The sequence below is a fragment of the Lissotriton helveticus genome, chromosome 3_1 (genome assembly GCF_964261635.1).
Source record: "Lissotriton helveticus chromosome 3_1, aLisHel1.1, whole genome shotgun sequence".
Taxonomy (NCBI): Eukaryota; Metazoa; Chordata; class Amphibia; order Caudata; family Salamandridae; genus Lissotriton; species Lissotriton helveticus.
Window position 1 is genome coordinate 1,603,363,764 of NC_136061.1, and position 24,162 is coordinate 1,603,387,925.

Genomic DNA, 24,162 nt, shown 5'->3' on the forward strand with positions numbered 1-24,162 from the left:
ATCAATAAAACCTTTTATTGAAACGCCTGTCTCTCTATTTCCGTGCAACTCTGTAGAAATGAAGAATGCCCGATTGACTGAGTGGAACTGTAATCTATTGTTTCCACGACTCTGAAGATATTGTTAAGGGAAACAAAGATGTCATGTTTATGCGGTTGTCAGAAACTAATCCCTTCTTGTTCATTCAAGAAGTTTCTAGTGACCTCTGAGTTAGCTGGCACACACAAGTAATTAAGTTTAATGTACTCGATAGAGACATACTGACCTCAGTCCTATGTCAAATCTATAGTGTATATTATTCCAATGTGCAGAGCCTATCAGGGATATAGGAACTACACTACACTGGTGCCTTCCAAGCAACCACTGCCAGAGTGGGTGGAGTCTCATAGTCAGCCTTCTCCAGGTTCCTCACAACTTTCCTGGATGCCATTATCAGCCTGACGCTGCAGCACCTACGCTTACCCAATACTGCGCAAGAACTGATTGACAGCAAGCAAGGCTTCATTGACATTGCCGGGTTTCCACACGTGTTGGGGGCAATTGACTATACCCATGTAGAACTTGTGCCTCCTGCGGACACTGCACATATATGGAGGAACAGGAAGCACACCCACTCAATGAACGTTCAAGCAATCGTTGACCACATGGGACTGTTCATCAATGTTGTTGCAAAGTTTCCAGGGAGTGTGCATTACTCATACATCTTTTGTCACTCGATCATCAACCAGAGGTTTGAGAATGGCACATATGGAAATGGACTGCTTGTTAGTAAGTACAAACTGAACACACCACACTCCTCAAATCCCCAATCATGTAGCTCAAATATGTGAGAATGCACATGTAGCAAATGTAATATGACATACCTTGTAACAAGTCCAACCAATATGCACAAGCCCACAATGCAAAATAATCAAGACATATGTTAGACAGCCCGAAAAGGGAGTAGCCTAGAAAAACTCTCTCAAACCATTATGGCACCCTTTGAATATAGATTTTGCAGAACTCATCAGACAAAAATCGAAAATAAACAATTCAGCACATGACGCAGAACATTTGTCGGCTGTGCTGCATCCATGTTGCAGTATGGATCTTGCATAGGAAGAGCATATACACAATCAAAATCACAATCTCACTACATGTTGTGCATCCATATGACTCCCCTGGTGAGGTGTAGCAATCTGATGCACCAATTTAGACAAATAAATGTGTATTGATTGGAAACAGACACACACAGCAATATTTATGGGTATTACCCCAACATGTATACATGCAGAGTCAAAGTTAACTCATGTAAAAGGACATCAATGCATATGTACATTGTCTCCACATCTCCCAGTAAGTCAAGTGCACGAGGTAGCAGGGCCACTGTCACTCAAAAACTGTCCCACCTTGGGGGAAAGCTGGATGTAAAGATCTCACAATAAGTTCAACATTTAGCAGACAAGCATTTTTGCTCTCAGCTATCCTCAGCACAATCACTCCCAATGAGGTATCTAGATAATGTTCCAACATAGTAATCTTAAAAAAGTAAAGGTAGGTTCTTCACCAGGCACATGCGCCAACGGTGCACCATACAAAATATGTGCACAGGTGACATTCAGGTAGTGTAACAGGCCTGTAAAAAAAGCACAAAGCTCTTTATGAGTAACCCATACATCCTGACAGTCATAACATGGAGGTAACACACAGGACCTGGCCAATGACAACACGTTGATGCGTATAGGAAAGTTAATTTCAGTGATGCAGGTTAATTTGCGGAAGCTCCACATGACAAAGCAGAAAGTACAAAGTTGCACAATGCACACACCCAAAAAGCCACTCTGCAAATACAGCAGGCACAAATACTAATGGACACATCTCTCCATTATCTGTTTCCGGTGATCAAGGATATGCACTCTCTCCATGGCTGATGATGCCCATCAAAGTGACCCACACGCAGATCCAGAGAGACTACAACGATGCACTGGGACGCACAAGGGCAATTGCTGACTGGACCTTTGGAGTCCTTAAATCCAGGTTCTGCTGCCTAGATATATTGGGGGGAGGGGAGGGTTGCAGTCCTGAACTTGTTTGCAAGATTATAATGGCATGTTGCATTCCGCACAATATTTGTGTACGCACAAACACACCATTGGATGAAGAACAGGAGGAGCAGGTACTATGCAGAGGATGGCCAGGATGAAGAGGCAGATGCTAGACACACCATAGCTTCTGCTGCTGGAACAGCAAGAAGGGATCAAATCATCAGAATTCTTTTACATAATCACAATAAACAAATATCCCATCACAAGAATTTTTCTTTAAAAAAACACAGAATGTTACTTAGTTAAATAAAATATCACTACACAAAAGTCTTGTATGATTGGTTTATGACTACAGAAGTTTATATATCTGCTAAGTCAAAGATAACTACAAAACTGTACCGCACAGTTCTCACATATAGCAGTGGACAGAACATCAATTAAACGAAGATTTAGGATGTAACAACATATTGGGCATATGAACAAATTAATGTGTATGGTCCCTCAGTGAGAATCAATATATATGTGTCGTGTCAACCCAGGAGCACATACGTCTGATGACATACAAGAGTGTAGTACAACATACACTGTATGTCTGATGCTTAATTGTAGCTGTGCCCACATAGCTAGAAACCATCATAATATGTGCAATCAAACATATCTGTGAATTCAATGGCACAGGAATAAAGGTAAGTGACAACAGTATCAAATCTACATTGCAGATCTGTACTGCATCCACTTCTGGGTGTGGAGGATGACGATACATATGATAGTACAGATACAATAACTGGTGTGTCAATATAGTTCTGTGAATACCTCAAACACCAAGCACACATAGTAAAACAACAACAGAAATTGTGAATAACTCAAAAGCTGAAACACGTGCCATTGCAATGATCAATAGTCACATGGCATGCATCATTCACTGTGCATGTATCATTCTACAACACAGCAATAACCTGTCACATAAGCACAAACCATGACACATATGCCAGACATGAGACAAATGGCTAGACAGCGGCAAACAACAACGTGTATGTAGGACCATGTACCTGCCAAGGCAATGTCAATAAATTGTCTGTCACATGCACCACAACATGATTGCCTTGTGGCAATGAAGTGGTAGAATCGGCTACATTCTCATCCAATAACTCTAGCTGTGTGTTCACACACCCAAACCAGAGAACAGACATATACATAAGTGAAGTGCTACAGGGAATGCAATCAGTACAACACTAACATCCCAACAACATGCAACATATGACAACAGGAATGGACATTGTTTTGGGTCATACAGTCATGAAATGAACCATAATAGCCCCCAGAAGGTGCACCACCTAGATCTGGATTATGGCTATATGTTCACACATGTCAATTGTATGATGTGTGTACGTTTTCTCTTCACCACAACTACAACACTCTAAATAGCCACACATCTGCAGGCATAGTTGAACACATATACAAGCATGCTTCTAAGAAGAAATGTTACTGTCACACAATGTTGCATCTCTCAAGCAATGTACAAATTCTCATCATGAAATGGAATTGTGCAAGCTGGCCAGCAATCATGTATGGTTCCTATAATGGTACAGTGTGGACACCTATGCACTCCAACCTCACCAGGAGTATGCCTGACAGAAATTTCTGTCCCTTTAGCATTCATGGAAATTCAGCTTACACCAAAGTGCTTCCTAACATGTGTTGATGATAGGCTGCACCACATGCTTGCCTCATGAATGGCAACAGTGGCAAGCAAATCACATGTTCCATATTGTCCATGGAAAACTGTTGGGTGCAAGCATTATTTTTCCAGATAATGTGCAGGTACAACCCATGGGCCTCCTCTGTTTCACAAACAACCATCTCCAAAACGTAAATCCTACAGCAGGCCTCAAATTACAATACCCTCTCTGAGTCACTGACTCAGCCAGCATAACCCGTTGTCAGTCCAGATCATACAAGCCAGGGTACAGCATGGTACGCTAACTATGCATTTGAAACTACTGATACAGGGCAAGCAAATGGACACTCTTATTTGCCTACTCACATGTCCCCTGCATCACAAGTCTTGTAGAGTAGTTTGGCCTCATCCTCGACAGTGACGGACAGCACAACCTACTCGGCCTTAAATGACATTGAAAGGCCATTCAAAGAGATAGGATGTCTCCCCTGTTACACAGTTTCCTCTTGGTGTGTGTCCTGCAATGCTCACCAACCTTTGTACATTAATAATAGCACCTTCAATGATCAACACAACAAGTTGCACCATGCATACTTCTGATGTCAGCGATGTTAAAACAATAATATGACAATCCCTGTCATCAGGTAATGTTCATTGGTCACGCAATAATAGCAAGAAACTGGGTCCACCAATTCACACACAACGCAACTCAGCAATATCTGTGTCTAGACACCTGGGTCTCATACAAAGGCACAGCATGATCTCCAGGCCATGTGGACTGCTTGTGCTTACAGGCATCGCTGGTTGTGCTGTTGCAAGTATTGTGACATGCAAAGTGCAGCTCTGCTGTTCCAAAGTAACAATGACATGCTCACATGTGAATCTGGGTCTTCAACATGTTTGTACATGGCTGAGGGGGCCTGTTGATTTTTGCATAATTAGGAGCTTTCTCCTCCATTCTCCTATCTGTCACATATATTTAAATAGGCATTATCTGAGCTGTCCCTGTAAAATCTAGTAGCCCCTAGGGCATTAAAAATATGTGATGACAAAATACCATTTATTTATTTATTTATTTATTTAAAAGGTTTTATATAGCGCTACTGGACCCAGGAGTATTAGCGCGCTTTACAGACAGATAAGAAAAGTACACATCTAGAACAAATAATAAACATGAGAACAAATAAACATCTAGAGCAAAATAGAACACAGTAACATAGTGAATAAAAACTAGCATGGGTTAAAGCATTTCAGTTAGAAGAGGAGATAGTAATTTAGGGGTAAGTAGGGGGATGAGGATGGATTGAAAGATAGGAGAGAAAAGGGTAGAGGGAGAAGGAGGGGAGGCAGTAGGAAAAGAAGAGAGACGGGGTGGGTTGAGGAGAATGAAATGAGGACTGAATCAGTATAGGGACTTTAGGTGCCCCAATATTTGTTTAGAAGAAGCACCTTGAGTCTTTTTTTAAGAGAGGGTAGGAGGGGTTGCAGTGAAGATCTTTGGGGAGCGAGTTCCAAATCGTTGGGGCATTACCAGAGAATGCAAGTGATTGTGTCTTTGTACAGTTGAATCTCGGGGGGATGAGGACAAGGGCGTTGGTGCTTCTCAAGGACCTGGAGCACCCAGCTTTTTGTAGTTTGTCAGAGAGGTAAGAGGGGGTGTTCTGGTGAAGGGCTTTGTGAGCAATACATGCCAACTTGAAGGTGGATCTACCTTCAATTGGGAGCCAGTTAAGGTTTTTGAGGATAGGAGAAATGTGATCGAATCGTTTGCAATCAGAGATGAGTCTAGCAGCCAGGTTGAGGACAGATTTGATCGGGGTAAGGTGGACTTTAGGGGTGCCAGCAAGGGTGGCGTTACCATAATCACGTCTGGAAAGTACAAGAGATTGGACAACAATTTTGAAATCGTCCCCTGGAATGAAGGGTTTGATTTTTTTAAGGTGGAGAAGGGAGAAGAGAGCACCTTTCGCAGCATTTGTAATGTGAGGGATGTGAGTAAGATTCTTATCAATGCTGATGCCCAAGGATATAATTTACCATAATTTACTCACAATGGTATCTGCCCAGCCATAACATATTTGTCCATACCAGCTAATATTTGCTCATTGCTGTCATGCTAGGCTTATCTTGGGATGTTGCTTGCACAAGAACATACTTACACCATGTGACGCCTTGTTTAGCATTTTTGTAATGGAGACAATGGAGATGGTCATTACACACTGGTCATAGAACATGTCATGCATAGCACAGCATGAAATGCATGGACATATCTTTTTAAAATAAAGTCATGAGTGTCTTAGCAGAGACTGTAATAAATGTGCCCCGCTGTGCCTCCAGCTATTCATATACTCATGCATAAATGTGCAATCATAGCTGTGCATTGCATGCTGCATGGCCAATATCATAGACAAGTAGTGACTAAATGTTGGTCAAGTACATGTGTGTAGCAAGACCATCTAACTGGCGCAGACATCTCCGCAATGTGTGATGTAAGAGTCTCACATGTAGTGACACATACCACCAATGCTAACCCTTATGTGTGATACTGTGGCATGTGTTTACGTACACACATGACCAGTCATGACAGACATCAATGTAACTAGTGCCTCCTGAAAGCTCAGGACCACTCATACCCGGTCAGTTCAGATAGACTACACATAAGTGCAATACACATATCACATCACAAATACATATTGTGTTGTTAGGCCAGACAGACCAGATAAAATGGTATATGTACTGATCAAGTACCAATAAGCGTTTAAAAAAATCAATGCAAATCCATGTTTGCGGTAATATTTTTCATATCCGGCAGAGAAAATACATGCATACACATGAAATCTTCCAGCTTAACCCTAGGTGTGTGTAATTTCTTCGTAAACCATGAAAACGTGCCACAAACTGCCAGGAAATGATGCCAGTCTGCATCCTGTTCCGTGGAGGAGTACTGTAAACTTTCCCTTTCTCTTTCACCCACACTATTAGTGAATTTTGTGAGTTGTGGAGGTGTTGGAAGGTGTCTGCTGGTGCTGGTGTTTTGGAGAGAGTTCTATGTGTTGTGTACTGTCCATACTGTCCTTGTTGAGTCCTGTGTCTCTGTCTATACGTGTTTTTTGTGACTGTCTGATTGTTTTTGTGGGTGTATGTCTCAGGGGTATCTTCGTAATTTTTCATAGTTGTTAGTGGTTATTTGTGGGTAATTATTTGTTTTGCTGGGGTCAACAGTGTATTTGGTGATGTTGGGTCAGGGTAGGGAGGGCATGGTGTTGAAGGGGGCCTTGGGGGGCTTCATCTGGCTTATAACATTTTACATGTCCAAGATGGTAGAGGCTGGGAGACGTATCCTACAGGGATACAATGTGAAAGTCCGGAAAGTGACGTGGGAGCACATCTGGGAGAAAATGCTCAATATGTTTGGTGCGGACAGTACTGTCCAGCAGTGAAAGCACCGGTGGCAGGATTGCATTGGCCGTGAGGGGGACCTCATGGATCACCTTGGACTCATCGTTGGCAGGCACGGTGGTAAGTACATGAACAACCTTGTATCACATCAGAGGATGAATCCACAGGACAATAATTAGGTTGAGCACAACATATATGCACCCCTCATGGAATGTGCCATATGGCAAAAATACATGCCTGTCATACAGTGCCACCCCTACATGCTTTGAAATTGGTACACTTGAGATGATCAACTGGCTGTCAATCTCAGTGAGATACACAATGTGGGTCACCAACATTTCAAAGGTCGTGATATATCTGTGTGTAGTGAAAAAAAAACAGATTTGACCTACAAGTGTCACATCTGTTGAGGTTTGAGAGCAAATCCATTAATCATGAAGCTGTGGAACACGTTGTAGTATGTTACATCACTCAGATCATGACAGGGATGCCCATTAGGCCACAGGGTGAAATTGACATGTGTTGTGGGTAAGATAGGCTGAGCAAATTGCAACATGTATTTAACGTGGCACCACACCTGACTATTACAGTAAATGAAATTGTATCATGAATCAATTATGTACGTGAGTCTTGTAAGATGTGATGTCATTAATTTTCCACAGCTGGAAGACCCTTGATCACAAAAGGAGAAGTGGATGCATACATGGACCCATAAACTACTGGTGAGTGCTTCTCCCCTACCTTTGGATTATTTGTGTTGACAAGTCATGCCATAGGCCCTGTATGTTGTTGTACACAGTCTGGATGTGCATGACATGGACCTCACCTCTGGTGTGATGATGCTGTATCAAGTCAAGAGTTATGCACATCAGCATCATGTGATTCTGGAGGACAGCATTGCCCCTCCTGCCTTGATGTTGCACCTCCTCATATGATTCACAACACACTAGCTATGTACAAGCAAAGAGTCCATAACTATGATGATGTCATTGCCATGTTATAGAGCCGGTCACGCAGCATCACAAACATCTATGCACCCTGACATGATTGTGCAAGGGTACCAGTTATGGTGCTGGCAATTTCAATTGTAGACCGTTGTAAATGATGAATCATTCGTTCCTCTGAACATGTCACATCTGTTATTGATTATCATTTGGTAAGTGTTGTGGCATTCTGACATGAACTTGTGACAAAAACAATCAGACATACTTATTTGAAAAAAATAGAAGGTATTACCATCACCATATGATGTATGCCCCAATGGTATCTACTGTTTCACCACAAATCAATGATTTGATATAAGCTGTGTCTGTGGGTACTCCCAACATGTTCAATTGGATATGTCATTTAGGAACAATGGACAGACACATATGGGATGTATTGTGCATGATCTGATCCAAAACTCAAAACGATCATGGCTCCTTGACATGGTTTAATGTGTACAGGTCAGCTTGTGGACTTGTTGCATGTCCACTGCTACATCAAATTAAATATGCTTCCTGAGCATGGAATTTTCATGTGAATAGAGTACTATTTGAGCTACTGAATTATGAAATCATTAATACAAACTTTGTACATCACTCCAGTATTTGTAGGAACATCCCAGAGCTTACACATATCCCGTCATATCCCTACGAGAGCCCTTCGCTCAGCCTCATTAAACCTCCTCGAGGTTCCTAGATTCAAAAGGAAAAAGCACGGTGGCCTGAGCTTTTCCGTCCTGGCCCCCTCCACTTGGAACTCCCTTCCACTCTCCCTCCGTCTTTGTCCAAAGTTTGACTGCTTCCGCAGACTTTTAAAAACCCTGCTCTTCCAAGCCGCATTTGACTAAACCTCCTGCCTCCGGTCCACGCCATCTGTCTATCAGCGCCAAGAAACCAATGGTGATAGAGCGCGTTACAAATATTTTTAATAGAATAATAGAATACACACACTTCAGAACATACATTTGAGTAATGATGTTGATGTGTATCAACAGACCTGGAATACGTTGACACCCAGCGCTGATATGCATGTTGGTAATTGTCAAGTCTTATAACAGTTCCAGTAGACATTGACAGTTAATTGTCACGAAAACCTTTTCCAATGTAACACAGATTGTTGGTACATAAATCCGTCCCATACTATACTTTTGTATTTGATGAGGAATCTTGGGAATAATTTCCATGCTGATGTAAGTAAGCAGGCCTCTTTAGCCAATGCAAAGTTTGGCGTCACAACATTGTCTTGGACAGACTATCTCAGACTCAAACTCAGTGCCAAAGCAAGGATAATCAAATCAACATATGACAACATCAAGTTGTGCATCAGACATCCTTTCACACAACATTTAGGTGTTGAGGGGTTACATTGTTACACTGCTAAGCCCATTCTTCATCACACAGAACCATTCCCACAGGAACACCTTGAATATTGTGGAGCACCTAAATTTTAGACTGTGTCCAAAATATTTCTTTAATATGCTCTTTACGGTGACATGCTCAACAGTTCTCCAATTTACATGTTACAAGTTGGTCATCAGAGTGTGTCACACATGAAAAACACAATAGTTCAATGAAGGCTCAAGTGCATGATGGTGATCCTTGCATCACATTGACTAACATGTGCTTAAGTCAGACAACATAGCACGGCTGGGCGAGGGTGCATTCCTTAGCACTAGCATGAATGTGTTCACACTGCCACTGGTTGAAAAGCAGTGCAGCCACATTTGTAGTTGACATGCAGCGGCTTTGCTGTCCCATTGGGTCATTGCACAGAAATGTGCAGAGCAGGTTAATACTGCTACGCAAAGGTTCATGCAACATATGCCCTCTTTTCTTGCCTGCATGTCAAATCATATGCAGTGTTCCACAGATTTTCAAGTAAATGTATACATGATCTAATATGGCTGTGTAGCTGTGTTGACACCTCCAAAGGGTCCCTAATACAATGAATTTCCATTTCCTCAAATGTACTACATGACTACCACTGTTGTGATTAGTCATCTGACATGATTGCAGACTGTGCATCCTACTGTCTTTGTGTAGTTGAAATGGCAGGGTCTGTTAAACTTCATACTTACTGAACTCCCCCTGTCGGACTCAATCGTTGTTCATTTGCATAGCCAGATTGCAAACAGCAATGCTGCAACTGTTGTCACTGCACTCTGTGCATGCTTTGTCCAAGCCCACGAATAACCATGTTGTTATGAACATCTTATTCTGATTCCGACTATAATGTGTTTATGATTGGTCAGGTCAGGTCATGTGTTGTTGCGTGTTTTTTTATGATGGTGTTCATAGAACATAAGGCTTATTAGTTTTTGGTGTGCCTATTATGCATAATGCCATCATGTTTTTTGGAGTCAGGAAACATGACATCAGACAGCACAAAGAAAGGGGGACAACGACACACTACACACTAACCTGCCTGCCTCCACAACACACCAGAGACAATCCCAGCCAATCCCTGGCACATCAGGATTAGATCATGGCATACATAAGAAAAGATCAGCTGTACTGGGACCATCAAGAGGTGCTCCATGAGCTGCTCCCACCTCTTCAACACAAAGCGTAGCCCAATCACAGAGTGCTCAACCCGGGCACATCCTCGAGAGCTTCAGGACAGAAAAAGAGGTCTGTCCTCACAAAGAGAGAGAGGAGGCTGTTGTTCAATTCGAACATTTGGGTGACCCGACTGGAATGGGACAATGATGAATTTAAGGGCCACGTCATCGACATTAAGGGGTCCCTGGGGCTCCTCTACTGATGTGACATGCTTTTTTCCCCACCCTGTACAGTTCCCCTGTTCCCCTCACCTATTGAACATCTATTTTCTAGATTATTTTGTTGAATGGTGTTAAGCATAGTTTTAGTGTAGTTAGTTCTTGGTTTTTATGGCTATCTACTTAGGGCTTTTGATTGAGTTTCCTTTTCCTTAGTGTGGGGGGGTTGATGCGTTTTTGGACTTGTTAAAAAAGAAAAAAACAACAGCAAAAACATTTGTTTAGTATGTACGTTTAGTTAGGTAATGTATAAGTTAAGCTGTCTTTGTCCAGTCCCAGGATGTGCTTTAAGGGGGGAGGTGGGTCGATGTATTATATATGTTGTTTCGGGTATAGTCTTAGATAAGCTAGTTAGCTTAATATAACACAAGTTAGGTTAGTGTAGTGAAGGATAAGTTAGTATGATTAGTTTATGAAGTCGACAGGTAAGGGTGTTCCAGTTGTGGTTGTTTTAAGGGTTTCTTCAATGACCCTGATGGTGGCTCCCTGGGGGATATTGGTATATAGTGCTTCTAATCCAATTTTACAAGTAGGGTGACTTCCTGTGGGTTTGGGAGTTTGTCGATAAGGTGAAGGTTTTTTTTTGTCCTTCAAAAATGAAGGTGTTTTCTGGACCAGAGGTTGTAGAAAGTGATTGCAGTATTGGCTGAGGGGTTCCAGTAGGGAATTGATGCCCGACACGATGGGTCTGCCGGGTAGTGGTATAGTATTCTTGGGAATCTTGGGCAAGATGTAGAAGTATGGAGTGGTCGGGGTGGTTTTGACCAGGAAATCCGCTTTTTTCTCGAGATCCATCCATTGGTGAATGCTTTGTTTACCATGATGCCTATACCTGTGGTTAGCGTCTCAGTGGGATCTGTGTCTAGTTTTTTATAACATTTGGTATTGGATGGACCCATCGTGTCCGGCATCAATTCCCTTCTGGTCCAGAAAACACCTTCATTTTTGAAGGACACAAAAGAAACCCTTTGCCTTATCGACAACCTCCCGAACCCACAGGAAGTAACTCTACATGTAACATCTGATTTACTCCATGGAAGTATTTTCATAAGGCCTTGATCTATGACTGATCTTGATATTTTATATGTTTGTCTGTCCATGTCATTATTTCGACACCACACCATGGTTTTTAAACAAACCCAATCCACAAATATCTGTTTATTCATCTTTTAAGCTCTATACTGTATTTCTGTAGCCCACGACTGGAATCACTTACTTAACAATGGCAGTAGTTGATAGATACCACGAGCACATGGTTGACCAATGGGGGACCGTGGCCCCCTTTTTAATGTTACCCTTCTAATAGGGTCCCACATATTCACTCTCTTTATTTTGTCTGCTTTTGTCATTCCAGATCATTATCCTTCTTAGTGGAACTATGTCTATTTGAGATGTCACTACACTACACTAGCACTAACTGCACATTTACCGTGGTCTTGACGAAGTGCTTGGGACCTCCCACTGAGACCATTCACTGCGCAAAACATGTTGACCTTCAACATGCCCATTAGGGGTATGTTATCTGTCTAGCTACTGAGGGCCATCATCACCCTCAAGCAGCACAACCATTTTTTTTTTACTGATGGCAGAGGGGTTATTCTCAATTAAATGTTCTAGTTACCCCTCCAGCTATCTCTTAACCTCACACTAGGACACCACTGCCACTCAGACACGCACACACCCTTACAGCTTTATCTCTTAAAAGATCTCCAACAAAGTGACCCTTCGGGGACCAGTAGGGCATTGCAGCACTAGCCCGACAAGGAGCACTGCTCAATGATGAAGCATGACATTCTTTGGGGTGTGTGAGGGCACCAAGACCAGGAAACACTGTCCCCAGACACTGTATCTTGAGAACGACTACAGCTTTCTATTTCACGCTCTACGTCTCCCTTACAGGAACTAGGACCCTTGCAGAATACGATTCTAGTTTTCAGGAACACGAGTCACTGGACCTATATTCAGCTCCTTGTCCCTCCTCCCCTTATTGTTGTCATGTTCAGCACTATCCTGTCCCTGGACTTCAACCACCAACTTCTCGCAGATGACTGCGGACGCCTGTTACTCCAAGGCATCCAGCTCCTCCTGTGGCACTGGACTCCCACCTCTGGTTTGCAGTACTACTTGTCGATTGTTGGGCAGTTTCTGCTTGTATTGCTCTTAGCATCATGCCAGCTCTTCTTGCAGTTGTCACGGTACTATTGACCTCTGCTACTACATTCACCTTGGCTACGATGGACTGCCAAATTGCATTTGTTGTTCCCAATAACACCATGGAGCTGACAAACAGCTAGTGTTGTTTATCTGTCACCTCTGCAATCAGGATCTCATTTTCCTGCTGGCTGAATGTGGCTTTCCTCTTCCTCTTCCTCTTCCTCTTCCTCTTCCTCTTCCTCTTCCTCTTCCTCTTCCTCTTCCCCTGGGTCTCTGGCTGGTCCTCCTGGATGTTTGAGGGCTTAGGGGGGTTGTTCTCTCCTGCATTTTTTTTGGTGCTTCACTGGCTTTTTGTAGTTTATTTTTCACGCGTCACAGTGATTAGCGTGCATTTTCACTTTAGCGGCAAGATTTTCATCACCCTAATGCTACTCTTAATGTCGACAATTCCCACTGCGATGAAAAACTAATCACCATGTAGCGACGTATTGTAAATACATTGGTTACAATGTGATTGTTTTCAGCGGTACACAGAGGTAATACAATTGCTGCTATCAAACAATAGTGTTAGTTTGAGGCCATTCTTGTACATATACCACTTTGTTTGGCTCTGCTAGTTTGAGGAATAGATTTCCGAGTGTCTAACACTTGTGTGCTTTATTTAGGAAAATGTGCCTTGATGTGACTCTTTTAAATGTGTGTCTAGACCGATGAGTTCAGTAGCGTACGTAACATATGTATGCTTTTGTGACATAATATCGAGGTCAGAAATGTTGTGATACCCAAATATTGCAGCAAAAATAGAGTGGTACAAAATATCAAGAATATATAGATGCGTATATAGATTTAAAAGTATTTAAAAAGATATTGTTTTAAATCTATCTATCTATCTATCTATCTATCTATCTATCTATCTATCTATCTATCTATCTATCTATCTATCTATCTATCTATCTATCTATCTATCTATCTATCTATCTGTCTGTCTGTCTGTCTGTCTGTCTGTCTGTCTGTCTGTCTACCTGTCTACCTGTCTACCTGTCTATCTATCTATCTATCTATCTATCTATCTATCTATCTATCTATCTATCTATCTATCTATCTATCTATCTATCTATCTATCTATCTATCTATCTATCTATCTATCTATCTATCTATCTATCTATCTATCTATCTATCTATCTATCTATCTATCTATCTATCTATCTATCTATCTCGTTTTTCACAGTGTCTGCTTCTTCCACCTGATGATACCTGTGCCTTAGATGGGCTGCAGAACTGAAATGTATGAAAGTCCCAGAAATCAATAAAGAAAGAATCAGCACAGAAGTGCAGTGATATGATGTGATATTCTTCCAAGTCTTGAAAATGACACGTTTAAGCTAAAGCAACCATTGTCAAGTACAAGCCCTAGCAGCTAAAAAACTTTATAGTGAACAAAAATAGAAGTGAAAAATAGACTAAGGTTCAAACACATTATCAATCGCCATAATTTGTAGTTATTATTTCATGGTGAGTCATGAGACCAGGGAATTTGCTGGCTGCTACATTGTCATTTCAGGTTGAATGTTTCGCCTGTTTTCATTATTACTTCCCCCGTTTATTTATGTGGCTGCCTATATTTACCATGATGGTATATTAAGGCTAGTGTCTTAATGAAAACTGAAGGGTCAAATTGGATTGTGGAATCTACTTTGTTTACGCCCAAGTGGATTAATGTTATGCACTGCTTCAGTATCCTCAATTTTTGCAACAAATTTGAAACCAGGGCGATTTCTTTTAGGATTCCTGTCATTCGTGATCACAACAAAATTAACGTTCCAGAATCACGCAAAAATATTTTTTTTAAATGCACATTTTTAAAAATAAAATTTACCAATCCTTCCATAATGGATGAAACAGTAGGAAAAGTATTGATATGAAAAAAAATGTAGTGTTGCCACTCCAACCTAAGCTACAAAAGAGAAAGTATTAGACTTTGGAGGGTTCAGAATTACTTTTATTACCAGTTATTAAAATAAACATTCTCTACACATACGAGGTGCTCCTGTTTCCTGGGTACTCTGGTGGTTCTGACAGAAGAAAGGCAAAGGATTGGAAATTGAATTTATGAAGATTAACTTTATTTTTTGGTGGGAACATTTGTGCCGAGACTTGGTCTCTGGAGTTTGTTTGCAGACTGTCTCTGACAAGGAAAGTGTACACACGTACTACCCAGGGTCAGCCTGTGTTTATTGATTATGCACTTATGGAACTTCACTGATCATATGTGGTTAAGTAGCAGCATATATATATATTTTTGCCTTTGCAAGTGGTGTTTCTAAGTGGGTTTTTGAGGATGTACATGAGCTAGGGGAGGTCTTGGCACATTGTGGTTGCGCTTAGGCACATGATGGTTACAGTTAGCAAATAATAGTCAAGCCTGCACATTTCGGCTGTGAGCGGGCATTTAAAGCTATGTTTAGGAATATGATAAATGGAGCTGGCCTATGAAGGCTTTCCCCCTGGTCTTTGATGACTGTGCTCCTGGCTTTTCGTGGATACTCTCCTGGCATACCATGACAGCAGACTATTCAGTATATGATAGATAACTAAAATGCATATTTATCTACTTTATTATTATTATCTTTTGAAGAGCTTGTAGCTACCCGAGGGCATCCCAGCTCTAGCATCTAAACAGAGGTTACGGCAATGGTTTATGAAGCTAATTGCTGGAATAGCCAGGTCTTGAGGAGTTTCTGGAAGGGAAGATGACGGGATTCAGCATGGAGGTGTGGGGGCATTGTGTTCCAGAGTCTGGCCACATTATAAGCAAATGATCTGCATCCGCTTCTTGCCCTTTTTATTTTCAGCGTGACTGCCAAATGAAGATTAGTAGAGCAGAGGCATTTTTGAGGGTGGTATGGGGTAATGAGTGGTCTATTGATAGCTGGGCCGATACCCCAGTAGGTCCTATGGGCTGTGCACAGGGCCTTAAATTTGACTCTGTCAGAGACAAGTAGCCAGTGGGGCATCCTTAGGGACGGTTTGGCCGACTTAGTTTTTAGGTACCCCCAGCAGTGGTCTAGCCGCACAATTCTGTGCAACTTGGAGTTTTCTTACAGTTGCTATGGCTGCTCCAAGGTATAGAGAATTTTCATAGTCCAAGCGTGATAGGACCATGGCATGTATCAAGGTCCTCCTAGGTCTCATTGGAAGTAGAGGGAGGATCTTGCGACCATGCTCTTGTTACCTAGCATCCTTTGTTTCATTCTCACTGATGGTAGTTTTTAACTTCAGTGAATTCACTTGTGATAATGCAATGTGATCAAAGATAATTTAAAATCACTTCATGTGACATCAACAGTGTAAAAGGCCACGTGATGCCACTTCTTCTACCCCTAAAATTTTGAGGAATCTATGTCCATGCAAAGAGTGCATAGCCAGGTAGCAAGAATGTGTCTTAAAAAAGGAAGAAGACCACATCACTCCCTTCTAAAAATTGCAACAGCAACTAATTTACAAATAAAAGGCATGGTCCATACACTGTGTGCAATATCTGTGGACTTCTGGGGAACACAACCAAAATACTTTCACAAGCCGACTTAGTTTTGCATTTACACTGCAAAGTTAGGAATGTTTGACAAAAATAACTATGAAAATCGAGCAAATTCCGAAAGGTCATACTCCAGAACTCAAAGTATTTACCTTCTATTTACAAAAGAAATGTGACCTCTGGGCCTTATTTACAAAAAGTGACACATCGCTGCACCATAGCAGCGATGCGCCAACATTTCTTGCACCTGCAGTTAAAAAAACTTACGACGCCGTGGATGCACTGTATTTACAATACTCAGCTCCATTGCGTAAGGTCCCAAGGATGGGTCAGCAATTCTTACTCATGCTTTGGTACGATGGCGCAAGGCATACGGCCTAAAAGTGGCGCATTGCTGTAGTTGGTCATAGGACTGCCGCAACTACAGCACTGTGTCAGAAATCAAAGGTGAAGAGTCTGTTTTTACTGACGCTAGTAGCCTCATATGTGGGGACCAATGTAATAGAGTGAGAAAAGGTGAAAAATTTGCTTTGCGCTTTCTTACATTGGTCCTGGATGTACCGCGTACAAGTGGGCATAGTCTACCTATGACTATCATTATGCTTACGTATGTGCCACATATTATGTGAAAGTACAATGTGAATGCATACACATCTGTGAGGATGTGAGACGTTATATTTACTGTGTTGCCTACCTTATGTGTGTACCCCCTTTTGAGAGGCTATGACTTAATTTTAGGTGGGAATGCCTACCTACCATATATTGAACTAATGTGACCCAGCCAATTCCAACGATGTAAAAACTGACATATCCCAACGAAAAGTGACGCATCTTCATAGATGCTTCACCTTGTAACTAAGGAGCAATGAACGTGTTGATGCTGCATAAAAAACATTACGCAGCAGCGCAAGCTCCTTGTACATATACCCTCAGTCTTTTGCAATCAGCACTCAAAACAGAAAAATGGCATGATGATCAACTGTGGAGCGCTGAGAAACAATACTCCCAAAGCTTGTTGTGTACTCCTACCTCTCTACTGCTAACACTCATATTTATCAGATCTGGAAATTCAAAGAATCGGACAAGGTGGGTTCACTAATGTAATGTGACATGCTTCATCATAGGCCACCTCGCCCCACCTTGGTGAGATAGTACTACAAGTGCAGGCTCAACCTCAATTTGAGCTAGCTAGAGGGAGTTCTTAGAAATTATTTTTTCTCCTTCCGATAGAATTCTTGGATCTAGTTAATAGTGTTAAAAACCTTAGTATAAACCACAAAGTATCATGTATTCCGGATGGTATTCTAGGCCTGACTAAAAATACAGTGACATAGTGTCAGAGGACGTTAGTGGTTGCAATGGCCCTTAAGTACCTCTGAAGTGTTGTGCAAAGATGTTTCTGCCCTTTTAATAAAGCCTAAAGAGGTTATGGGCAGTCATCAGGGCTGAATATATGTAACCCCAAGAGGCAAATTTAGATAGGGAAACAAGGGTAAATGTAGAGAGTACCTACCTCTCATAAGCAATCACCAGGTCATAGCACTTGATTGGGGAAAAAGAGATTAGCGGGTTGCAGCAGTGATAGAGAAAGTAGGTTAACTGGTGTGTGATTACACAGTATTAAGTGCATTTCTTTGTAGGGCGGTGCAGTTCCAAGTATATTAATGTTAGAAATGAGGGTCTCTAGTTGGCAATGGTTTGCACCTTTGTCCAAGTGGGGCCCCTTCTTCCTAGTCAGGGTAAGGGGGATACACTTCTAAAATAACCCCTGCTCAACCTCGTTATAGCTTGGCATGAACAGACAGGCTTATCTCAGAGGCAGAGTGTAAAGCAATTGTGAATGTATACAGTAACACAGTGAAAACCCTACAAATGGACACCACACCAGTTTAGAAAAATAAGCAAAACTTTATCTAAACCAACAAGACCAAATACCACAAATATTCAACATACAATACTGTATAAATAGTTACTTTGCAGGATAACCTTCCAATTGCACAAATAACTTAAAAACACGGTTCTTTTGAGTCAGTAGCTGAAGAGTACGGTGCCCACAGGATGCGGTGCAAGCAAGAGCTCGGTGATGGTCGCCCAGCGCCATCCGTGAAACAAAGGATGCGTTGCGACGTGTGGCGGTGCCTCCTGCGGTGCCTTCTGGACACGGAATCAGCGACGGACTCGTTGACAGAGACGACTGCTCTTTTCTTTGCAGCGACTGAAACCAGCAGTTCCAGAGAAGGAGCCCAGAAGGATGGGGAAGTCTTTGTTGTTCCTGAGATTTCCTGAACAGGGGGCACCCCCCAATTCAAAGCCTTGGAGACAGCATTGTCCAAAGCAGACCAGGCCCATGTAAGTGTAAAGGCATTCTCCTCCCCCTACTCTAAATCCAACCCAGGTCTATTCAGCCCAGCCCTGACTCATTCAGGAGAGGAAGGACACACATCAACCCTCCTAATGGCTGTACACCACCAGCACCTGTCACTCCAAAGCCAGACAGTCAATCCACAAACCAGCAAAGGCACACAGGTTGGCTAGACAAGAAAATACCCACTTTCTAAAAGTGGTATTTTCAAACACACAATATAAAAAACATCTTTACAAAAAGATGCATTTTTATATTCTGAGTTCAGGTATATTAAAATCCATCTTTCCACCTTTGCCCAATGTGAAGTTATACTTATAAGATATTATAAATAAACTTCTATTTTATCCTATGGGACAGATTTCAACAGTGAAAAATTAAATACACTGTATTTCACTAACAGGACATGTCACACACATCAGTACATGTCCTACCTTTCACATACACTGCTCCCTGCCCATGGGGCTACCTTGTGCCTACCTTAGGGGTGTCTTATATGTAAGGGAATGACAGGTTAGGGCCTGGCAAGTGGGTACACTTGCCAGGTCGACATTGCAGTATCAAACTGAGTCTCAAGGTAAGATGGCGGCGTCGGAGGGGGCCGCGGGGATGGAGTTCCCAGAGATCAAAAGCCAGTTCAGGACCCGGGAGGGCTTTTATAAGTTACTGGCAGGGGCGCTGGGAGAGATTGAGCAGCGGAGGGCAGTTGACAAGCTGGTTTTGTGGGAGTCAATGTCTACTTCTCTATATCACTCTCCACGCCAATGAAGCTTTCCTTTAGCGACTTTTTGGGTTGGATTTTGCAACTAAGATGGCCGTATCCATTCGATTGAAGAGTTGCTCTGACCACACCTAAATCTAGGTATCTTTCTAGGGTGTACTGAGTGTCACTGTCTCAGACCCATGTTTTAACTTCTCACACTTTGCACGGTCCTGAAGAAACAGCACTGGATCCACTAGGGACCATTAGAGGCGTGAAACATGTCAACCTGATACCATCAGTTTTTATCACCACTAGCACAAAGATAAGGAAAATACTCCCAATTCTGACTACCTTGTCAAGAGTATTCCTCTTGGCTCCAGTTTTATACCATATCAGCCGGACCCCAGAAGAAAGTTTTTTTAGGGTACTAGTGTGATCTTTTTTACTCACCTTGCACCACCCCCGCACACCTGCACTTAACACAGCGGCGTTCCTCGAAAAGATCTACAACAAAGAGCCCTCTTGCAGGGCCCGTGGGTGACAGCAGCACCACCCCCATGAGGTGCAATGCCCGATGATGAAGCATGACACCCACTTGGATGTGTGAGGGCACGTCTTCAACAAGGAGGAATTCTCGCCTCTAGAATATCCAACCTACACTCCTTGACAGAGTTCCTCTCACCTGTCCTTCTAGCGACCTGACTGGTCAGCTCTTTCCTAGGAACAGCGACCCTCTAGTGATTGAATAGTATTAAACTGTGCACAGACACTGCAGTGGCAGGTCTGAGTTACATTTACAGGCTGCTCATGTGGGTGGCACGATCAGTGCTGCAGGCGCACTAGCAACATTTCATTTACAGGCCCCGGGCACACACGGGGCACTGTACTAGAGTCTTAGTAGTGAGTCAAACAAGCCAATCATGGAAACACCAATCCATATTCAAAATTTACAGGGACAGCATATGCACTTCAGCACTGATCAACAGTGGTAAAGAGCCCAGAGTGATAAAACCAACAGAAACAGGGTCAAAAAAAGGAGGCCAGAAAGCAAAAAGTCTGGGGGGAAACCTGCTGGAAAAGCCAGGTCTAACAATTAAAAACATCACAAACATTAAAAACAACCCTGGCCCATGTAGCATGTCTCTCACTCACACTATGCATGCATACACAGGTGACAATGATTGACATGAAAGGGAATCACATGCATATTTCCATTGTCGGTACAATTGCCTTTGCCTCATGGTCTTTTCTGGGTGGGCACCTCCTATAGTCACACACTTGTGAGTGTGTTATGTTTTTGGAAAAGGAAGACAAACAAGGAAAAGGTAAAGTAAGTGCCCAAGAAGGCCCGCACATAATACAAGTTCAGGTCCTCATAGATCTTACAGTCATCATCATATTGTTTTCCCAAATATTCAGGAATACTGCATGATTAGTGAAATACATATGCGCATAATCAATTACTTTGTCAAATAGATGCACCCATAGTGATCCTACCCTGCCCAATAGGGCAGTCGTCTGGTAGCATCTTACGTTACCTTTGGCTGGTACACAGAACCACCTTGACGATGAGGCATTAACTCTGCAGGGCACAGCATTCTGCGCACCATAATTTTCTGCAAACTTACTCCGCATGAAATTTGCATGTTGTTAATTGTCTAGAAATGTCGTTAAGTTTCGAGACTCAGCTAGGGCCATTTAATGACACATGGCCTCCGTATCACGAGGAATAAGCACTCCTCTAACGATCTATGTAGATGCAATGATTTGAGTTAGTCTGAACACATAATGAACTAGGCATGTGCATCAATGTTTTCACAAAACTTTATGCAATGATTTGAGTTGGTCTGAACGCATGACTTCAAATGCAGGGATGCTGACTCTGTGGCACCCCAAGCATTACCTTAGTACTAAACGGGGGTGGAGAATTGCCAGTTTTTCAGATGCTTATTATTTTAAAGAGCACAAGTTAGAATTGCCTCTCTCTGTAGATAACTTGATCATTGTGGTGGCATACATTATCCTTGAGAGTATTGTGAATGCAAAATAAGGCATTTTTCAACCCACTCTCTTTTTGTTTGTTCTTTCTTTTTATACTCACAGGTACTTTCTGACCTTCGTCTAATTAGGTGAAAAAATATTAGACTCACCTAGGCTGTGACAACTCGCAATCAACACTTTTTGAAGAAGGCCCCCTGACCCATAAGGGCAATTTTATGGGGCTGAAACATGCCGACCGCTCACATGGCCATACCAGTGCATTAGACTGAGAACTCGTCTTCCCACGCACATCACTGTTTTTACCTGCCTCCATTCGGAACTGAATAAAGGTGCAGTTTAGGAAAAGTGGGGTCTTTTTTAACTCACCTCAATTAAGCACTATCACTTTTTTATCACTGGTCACTACTGTATTAACCAGTGGTTTTTCCTGCTGGTGGAGGAAGCATACAAAAAACCCCAATGATGATGCTGTCACATTTTTAACAAGGCGGAGAACCAAGATATACCGCCTCCTGGCCTGTGTACTTGAATGAGGGTTCTATTGAAAGACGGCAAGAACACTGAACCCTGGTTACCCCGGTAAAAGTAATCCATTCCCCATTGATATTTTGCATTACGACAAGGAAGCTGAATGGATCACTGCTCCTTCTTCCTCCCCCTTTTTGATTAGATATATCCTTTTGAAGGAGAACACTGGTTGTTCAATTTTCAAGTTAGCAGAGCTTAGAATACCCCAGTGAGTTTGAAATAGGGCTAGATGTTTGTCACGCATATGGGGTTTTTGTAGATGGCCAATAGGGTATCTCTGTCATTGTTCATGGAATGTTTCCTAGGCCTTGGGATGGCTTTTCTGTATAGGTGTTTTCTCTTAGTTTGTTACTCAGTTTCTCTGCATGTTCTCTGTACTTCCCCATCTCAGTGCATTTCTGTCTGAGTGTTATGAACTGTCCTATTGGTAGACCTTTTCTCAAAGCTCAGAGTGGAAGCTTTCGAAGCCTAAAAGGCTATATTTATCCGCCGGTTTATAGTAAACCTCGCTTTTTAGAGCTCCACTTTATGGATATATTCTTAAATCCCCAAATGGTATGTCTTCATCACTAATGCTCATTGTAAATCTCAAGAAAGGGTCCAGACTGCTAACCCATTAATTGAACTCGATTGCTTCCTCTCTATCACCTCTCCAGATCACTACTAGGATATCCTCGATATATCTCTTCCACAGTATCATCTGATTAGTATACGGATTCTCTTCACAGTACATTTAGTGGATTTTGAAATTTTGTACATACAAGCACGTCAAACTGGGGGCACAGGTGCTCGCCATGGAAGAAAGAAATACTCTTCAAATTCAAAGACATTTCTTGTGAGGACCATGTGCACACAGTGAAGGATGAACTCGGCAGTTGCCATTTTGTTTGCCTTCTAGGTGTCAGAAGCTGCTCAATCACCTCCAGCGTAGACTCTTCGGGGAAATTAATAGATAAAGATTCTACATCTGGGGTGAGTAGAAATTCCTTGCCTGGTTCAAAGGTCATATTTTTCAATTTGTTCTGTATGTCCTTTGTATCTTTTAGGTAGGAAGGCAATCCGAGTCACTAGAGGTTGCAAGGAAATATCACAAAGTTGTGATAGTGGTTCCAGGGCTGAACCTATCCCCGATACAATGAACACCCGTGTGTGGGGGTTTGTTCTTATGCACCTTGGGCAGTAAAATAGGGTGTCTTGGGTTATTTTTCAATTGAGAAAGGACACCTCCTTCTCAGTAGGGGTGGTTGATAAACTCCACTCCACCGGCAGAATTTTGCCACTTTGCGATCCGCTTGTAATAAAGAGATCAGCAAAAACTGAGCGGGGTTTACTGGTGCGCTCACCCCAGTCTCAGCAATCCTGCTGAGGGGGACTTACTTGTGGCAACAATAGGGGTTCTTGGGAACCAATTACCCTCAGCAGCCATGGGCACTTCATACCCCAACTAATAGTGCACTAGGAGGCCCCTTTGAAGAGTGGTTGAGAAAGGAGGTGGGCCTCCGACGATGTCCCAGCAACCCTGCTCTAGGGGACTTACTTGTGTCAACAATAGGGGTTCTTGGCCCATAATGACCCTCAGCAGCCAAGAGGACTTCTTCCCTCAACCAGTAATGCACCAGGAGGCCCCTTTGCACAGTGGCTGAGAAAGGGGGGCGTACCTCTGATGACGTCTCAGCAATCCCGCTCTGGGGATTACTTATGGCAAAAATAGGGGTACTTTGACCCTAACGACCCTCAACAGCCAAGAGGACTTTATCCCCCAACCAATAGTGCACCAGAGGTCAGTTTGAGAGAGGTGGCGGGGTCTCCGACAACATCTCAGCAATTACGCTGTGGGGGACTTACTTGTGTCAACAATAGGGGTTCTTGGCCCCCAATGACCCTCAGCAGCCAAGGAGACATCCTTAGGGGTGGCTACTCTCAGCATTCCAAGCGGACATTATTCGTGATGACTGAGCAATACTCTGGGCGCTCAAGGCACTCTACGGAATTTGGTGGAGTTTTTAAGCAACTCC